A 7,592-nucleotide genomic window follows, 5' to 3' on the forward strand; every position below is an offset into this window, starting at 1 on the left:
GCATAAAGATCAACAACCACTTATGGTACTCAAACTAGGATCTACACCAAAAAGGAATAGTAGGAGTGAGTATGGTCCACTTATACTCAGTAGGTATCATAGGCCAACTGAGCAAAGCTAAAAATAAAAAAAATTATGAGCAGGTCACCTACAAGTAGAAAAGTCCCAAATGGTATCTCACACCATCTCCACTACCAGTACTAATATATATATATATATATATACAGACACATATATATAAAGAGAAAGAGAGAGAGAGAGAACAAAACAAATATACATGAAGAAGACAAGAAAAATTAAACACAAGTAAGCAATGAATCATTAAAGAAGCATATGCAATGCAATTATCATAGAATGAATAGTTAAAGTCATTGCATGACATTCTATATATACCTACTGAGCTTGTAGCTCCCCATATAGGACCAATGGCAGGTTCGCAGCCCATATACTATAACTTAAATCTCAAATCTCAACTCACCTCTCCGGCTCATGTTCATAAAGAGAGTTCTTATAAAAATGTCTCATTTTATTTTAAAAATATTATTCCTCAATGGTAATGGTACCTCGTGAATGTGTGTGTGTGTATATATGTCTATACATGTGTATATATGTGTGTATATATATATATATATGTATGTATGTATATATACATATTTATAGGATGAGGATGTAATGATCACACTCAAAATAGTATCAAGATATCTAAATCCATTCAATATGAACATAAGTAAGGCCAAAAATAAACTTAATATGTCCACAATTCATAATAATCAACTCTAATTAGGCACCATTGGAATACATGTGCATGTAAGACATCATTAATATCATATTTATCATAAAGTCAACTAATGCTCAATAAGGCATACAGTAATGATCCAAGCCCTTGAATGGGTATTATACCTAGTATAAAGGCATTAAAATATTCAGATAAGACCAATAATGTCCTATGGCAACTCGCAATACCAAATATCATAAGTTAATAATAATTGAATATAAGCCTCCACATTGGAACACAATACAATAATAATCTTGAAATATAAACTCCATAGTTATTTTCTCCAACCCATAGCATGATTTACTTATTTATTAACTACCTAGCTCATTTTGAAAAAAATTATATCATAACCTACCTTAAATCAATGAAGTCCAAGCATAAAGTTCTTCAACACAAAGCTTTTCCCCATCAAACAACTGCAGAATAAACTACAACATTCGAATATAGCATCTACACATTAAAAAAGTTAGTGATACTTATATTGCCCATAATTGAGTTGGATCCAAAATGGGTTTGAAAAATGAGTTCAAAAACAAAAAGGATAAAACTAAAATTTTTATTTTAGAAATATATTTCTCAAGGTTATAGTAGTCTACAGTTGAAAAATTCACACAAAAAGGGTTACAAACAAGGTCCAAAATGAAAAAAAACTATTTTAAAATTTTATCGGTAAAAACCTCAAATCCATTTAAAAATCATGATTAAAAGTTGTTTTTAAAGATGTAATAGTAGGAAATAAGGGAGATATGAGCTTAGAGATTACCCAAACAAAACACACTAAAGAAACTCTCAGAAATTGCCTTTCTTAAAACTTGTAGGTCCAAAAATAGAGAAAAACAAAAAATGGGGTATTTATACTGTTCAGTGAATAGTACCTTGCGAATGAGGTAAACCTTTCACATTCTTGAGTTTCAGTATAGACCGGACAACTAAAGTGGTCTTCTTGTTTGCGACCAAGGATTTATGTTAAGGAATACTAATGATTCAGGCTTTTGCATTCGCGATAGCTTCATCACATTTGCGAAGAAATGAAATCCTTCTCCACATTCGCAGATTGACACCACTTTCACAAAAAAGGATCTGGCTTGCACTATATATCAATAGAAACGCTGATTTTTCATGATTCTGAATCCTTCAAATGAACCCTTAGGATTTATTTTAGACATTGCATAAAAAACCCTATATTCTACAGGCTATTTTCAATGCACCAGACTCAACAACAATGCCTAATTTTTTAACAAAGATTAGGAAGGTTCTTCTAACCGACATAAACCATGTGTGCTATCATGCAGTCCAACGTTTATTTCTCCTAAGAGAAAAATCTCATGTTGGGGAGAGATGTCATAATCTTGCCAAGGAGTATAACTTGAACTAAGTGCTCTTAATCTGTATCTATCATCCATATAAATGGGAATAATCTGAATCTGTATCTATGTTGGCTCGTTGTTCTGGGGAAATAGGATGCACTAAACCCACACTTCCCGCTTGGTGCTAAATACTACTCCCTTTAATCTATATGATCATTCTATAGAAATTCCACTTTAAAACTAGCATAAGGGTTTGTAATGAAAACCAGTTATGCATTTATCTATTTTAAGATTCAATCAAACTAGTCTGTAATAAGAACTGAAATCAAAACTATAAAGTGGATTTCATATCTTAGCTGAGGATCGAAAGATTAAATCTTGTTCAAAATCTGAATAGGAGCTAATCATAGGATGCTTAAAACCATTATTCTTTTAAAATTGTAGTACTCAAACTAGGGGCTTAAAACCCATACTTTAACTCATGTCAAATCATCATAAGGTTTGTGCTCAATAGTCAAAATCATGAAATTCTTGCACAATTCTAGTCAAAAATTTAATTCTCAATCTGTAAAATCGGATCACATGCATAAAGATGCAAAATAGACATGCAATTAAATATTTAAATGACTTGTTACATCATAATATTCAAATAATAATAATTGGGTATGAACCCTAAATTGAAATTCGTGTAAATTCATATAAAATCAACTTTAAAAACTAAATTTGGGCACAAGGATGAAAGAATTATCCTTGTTCATAACCCCACATACCTTAATTGATTAATTTGATGAAAAAACTTAACTTTGGATCCCTATTTGTGTTCTTGTAGATTGTTTCTTGAAGTCCTTCAATCGGAAAACTTAAATTCTTGGTTATCTTGCAAAAGGAACGGTGAATTTTGGATTTCTTGAAGTTTAAAATTGAACATCAAGGGTTTTCTTGGAGAGAAATTTGATAAGTGAGTATATTATGCTTAGAATAGGTTTAATCTTTTGTTTTCAAGATTTGGGGTGTGGGAAAAAGACCAAGTTGTCCTTGGAATTTAAAATTCAAAATTAGAGTGCCGATTGAGGCTCCACCGCGATGCGGTGAGTAGGTCATCATGATACCCACAGCGATGAGGTCGAATAATGGTGATTCACTGGATTTTGATGAATGCCGATTTGGGCGTCACCATGATGCGGCAAAGGGGCATCGCAATACCCACCGCAATGCGGTGCAATCGCAATAACTCTCTAGAATCGGACAATTTCTGATTTGTCCTTTGCCTCAATGTGGTGGATTCCTCACCATGATGCGGCCTAATCACGGTGAGCTGCTGATTTTCAAGTCCAAATGTGATCCAAATCTTGTCAAAAAAAAATTAAAACTTACTCGAGACATGCTATTTACACCTCTGAATATAATTTAACTCAAAAATCATTGTCTCGGAGCCCGAAAGGTCAACTTAAAAATCCTCAAAGTTTAAAGGGAGTCAAAAATTACTAAATCCCTCAACTCTTAGCTTTATTTCAGGTTCTAAGTGCCTTAGGCCAATACTAGGGTCTGAGCTGAACTAGAAACGTATAGGGTATTACAATATCTCTCCCTTGGAAATATTCATCATCGAATGAGACTAATTAAGCTGAGGTTATTAAGGAACTGAGACAATAAACTGTATGCACAGCAGAAAGCATGACTAAACTGATTTGCAAATGCATGCGTTATCAAAATAGTGACTACATAGAGCTGAAACTTTTAGAATGAAAAAAAGATGATCTGAGGAAACTTGTTACCTTACGCTGAATCTAAACTTGTGGCAAAAATATGAGGGTACTTGGTTCGCATATCTACTTCTGCTTCCCAAGTGGCACCCTCAATGGATTGATTCCGCCAAAGAACTTTGACCAAGGGAACTTTTTTGTTCCTTAGTCTACGAATCTAATGTTCAAGAATCTTAACTGGAATTTCTTCATAATAGAAGCTATCATGAATATCTGTGCTTGCTAAAGGTACTACGACAGTTGAATCACCAATACACTTCTTTAATAAGGATACATGGAACACAAAGTGAATGGATGACAAGTCGATAGGCAACTCAAGCTCATTTGCCACAATCCCAACACGGCCCAATATTCTGTAAGGGCCAACATATCGGGGACTAAGCTTCCCTTTTTCTCCAAATCTCTTCACCTCTTTATGGGTTAAACTTTCAAATAAACTAAGTCATCAACTTCAAACTCAAGATCCCTTCTCCTCACATATGCATAAGATTTTTGATGACTCTAAGCTATTTTCAACCTTTCTCTAATTAATTAAACTTTCTCCATAGCTTCTAACACCACATCTGGCCCTATCAAAGAGGACTCACCCACTTCAAACCAACCAATCGGTAACCTACATCTCCTCCAATAAAGAGCCTCAAATGGGGCCATCTAGATAATAAAATCCTTACTGTCGATTCTCAAAGAAATTATCACTAATTTATAATTGATCTATGATGTTACATGATCTTAGACGTATTTATACACCTAAATATCGTTATGTGCGTGTGTTTAATTTAGTTTTGAGGATAAATTGGTGTGCTTAATAATATATAAAGTGTGTATTTGTGTGCTAAGTTACATGTTTAAAGTGTTAAAGTTGCTTTTGAAATAATTCAAGATTAAAATGATCAAATAGAGTTTAGACGAGAAAATAGTTCGGCTAGCCTACGCTATGCTTGTTCTAATCTTTAATGAGCTTTATTATTTTTTATGGATTAATATTTCTTATGATATATTTTAGGAGACCACTTGAGTAGCTATGTAAAATAAATGAAGCCTAAACTAAAGCCACAAGGAGAGGGGAAACAAGGAGCAAAGAGATGAAAAGCATAGAACAAAGATTGGATGAAAATCTCGCATTGTGGAATAGTCATGCTTCACACCCCCTTAGATTGTTCTATAGGACATGCCTTTCACCCTCCTAGATTGTGATACATAAAATTCCTCTTATCCCCTAGGGTATGGGTCTATTGGTTTGGCCCTATGAAGGCCATGTACCGCACACCAAGGGGCCATGTGACACAACCCCCAAAACATCTAAAAGGTGATCTTTGGCTTGGTTTATTGAGGGCAAAGTGATCAATGCTTATATTTCACATGGGGAATCTTATAGACTAAATAAAGGTCTATATAAATAGTACTTATCTATATTTACAAGGCACCTTTGGAATAATACACGATTGGAGAGCGGATAAGATATCAAGGGCTATATGTCAAGGTTTTTCTTCCTTTAAATTTGTATTTTCTTATTGTGTTAGTTATGAATTAATTAATGGTGATTCTTTTTATTTCTATGAGTGGGTAAATACCATTTTTCTAGGGTTGATGCTATGAACATGATTGCTTAGCGTACATTCAAGTTGGTTAATGTTAATTATCATAATTGATTATTCTTATGTTCTTGTACTTACTATTCTATGGATTTGCAGCCTATAGGATATATCTACATTTCTTTTGCGAGTCCAAAAGGACTAACATTATACTAGAGCTTGCAACATAAGGAATGTGTTTAGGTCTTTAGATAAATTAAAGATAAGATTCGTAGTTAAGATAGGAATATACCTAATTTGGCACATTTAGATCAAATTAAAATAAAATATGAATACGGTTGAATTAGTTCTCATATACCCACTCAATGATGTATTTGTGAGGCTAATTTAAGTACACGATTAGAAGCTTGGAAGATCATAATCGTGATATTAACCTCATAAATCAACAACCAAGATAGATAAATTAACCAATGAGATTGTATAGCTTTGCATGATTGTTCAAGATGTCTTGACCTTAGAACTATCTGAATTATCTTTTACAACACTTTTAATTTCCATTTTTGTTCATTGTTACTTTTAGCGTAGTAAAACTCAAGCTCCTTTTGGTTACAAATCACACTCATTTAACTTTTATAGTAATACTTGAATTGGATTTTATGCTAAATAACCAAGCCCTTGTGGGATCGATATTCATCTCACAAGAGTCACTTTATTACTTACATGACTATGTATAGTAGCATATACAGTTGGATGCAACAAATTTTTGGTGTGGTTGTTGGGGACTTAAAAAATTAGCAACCTTCTAATTTTGAGTCTTACCACTTTGTTCGATAAGTGCTAACAACTCGGTATTTGCTACAGAATTTTTAGGCCCAAATTTGATCTTAAGAAAACTGGCAAGGGAAAGGGAATTTATTGAATCACATCCCAAACCTGAGCGATGCTTGCACCAATTGAGGAGAAAAGCAACACTTCTCTATTTAATCTTACAAGGTCAACAAGGCAAGACTATTCCTGCAGCAATGGTTGATGAACAACTAGCCTTAGTGATCCTACTCACGCTCAGTGTGACCTCTAGTATCCAAAAAATAGATGCAGGAGTCCAATTGAGCTTAAATAGAACATGGTCTAATTGGTGCACACAAGCGGGCGGTTCATAGGCTTGCCCCATAAGGATCCCCAGGTTCATCTTAAGAATTTTCTAGAGATCGGTAAAACATTTATTCCTATGGTAGTCTCCACATATTTTGTAAGGCTTCCCATTCTTACTCATGGGAGAAGAAAATAAATGGTTAAAGAAAGAACCTTCAAGTTAAGTCAAAACTAAGGATGACTTGGCAAAGAATTTACTTATTTATTCTTTCTATCCAAGAAAGCTACTGGATTAAGGAGTGAGATCTTAAGTTTTAAGTAGAAGCCAGAAAAAAATCTCTATCATGCATGGGAGAGATTCAAGTCTCTTCTTATAGATTTCCTACATCACCAACAGACTAATAAGGTATTATCTCATATTTTTGTTGAAGGCCTTAACCATAGCATAAAGATTTTTCTAGATTCAGTAGCAGATGGTCAGGTTATGGAGAAAACTTATGATAAGTTGTACATTCTTCTCAACTATATTGCATAAGGTAATCCAGAGTGGAAGGGTGAAGTATCTAGAAGTATGGTAAAGAAGCCTACAGGTATGATTGAGGTATATAGTATCACAGCATTGACTACACAGTTAGCCTCCTTTCAAAGCCAAATGATGACCTAGTTCAATAAGCTGAGTGTGACTCAACCTCAAGCCAGGTTAATGCAGTTCAACAGGTTCAAACATGGTGTGAAATTTGTAGTAGTAGAGTTCACTCTATAGACATGTGTGGAGTAAATCTGAAATTTGTGAATTTTGTAGGAAATTCATAACAAGGAAACAAGAACTATGGTAATGCCTACATCGTAACTGATAGAGTCAGTCCAACTACTTTTGGAGAAATAATTTGGTCTACTCTCAGTAGTTTCAACAACAACAAGGTATTCAGAAAAACACTTAGGCCAATAATATAGAAGAGATTTTGAAAAAGATGAGAGCCAACCAAGAGAAAATGGTTGTAGAGATAAAAAATCAATAATTGGCTCAAAAGAATTTAGAGACGTATATGGGTCTGTTAGCTCAGGCGTTAAACGTAAGACTTCAAGAGGGTTTTCCTTGTGATAGGAAAAATCCAAAGCTAGT

General features: G+C 33.9%; 1 non-coding gene across 1 annotated transcript; it reads right to left on the minus strand.

The window, feature by feature from the left end:
• Nucleotides 1–6,758: 6,758 nt before the first annotated feature.
• Nucleotides 6,759–6,865, minus strand: LOC124897392. The gene has a single exon (XR_007054113.1). It is a non-coding gene; the product is annotated as a small nucleolar RNA R71 (small nucleolar RNA).
• Between the last annotated feature and the right edge of the window lie 727 nt (nt 6,866–7,592).

This window comes from Capsicum annuum, chromosome 3 (assembly GCF_002878395.1).
Source record: "Capsicum annuum cultivar UCD-10X-F1 chromosome 3, UCD10Xv1.1, whole genome shotgun sequence".
Lineage (NCBI taxonomy): Eukaryota > Viridiplantae > Streptophyta > Magnoliopsida > Solanales > Solanaceae > Capsicum > Capsicum annuum.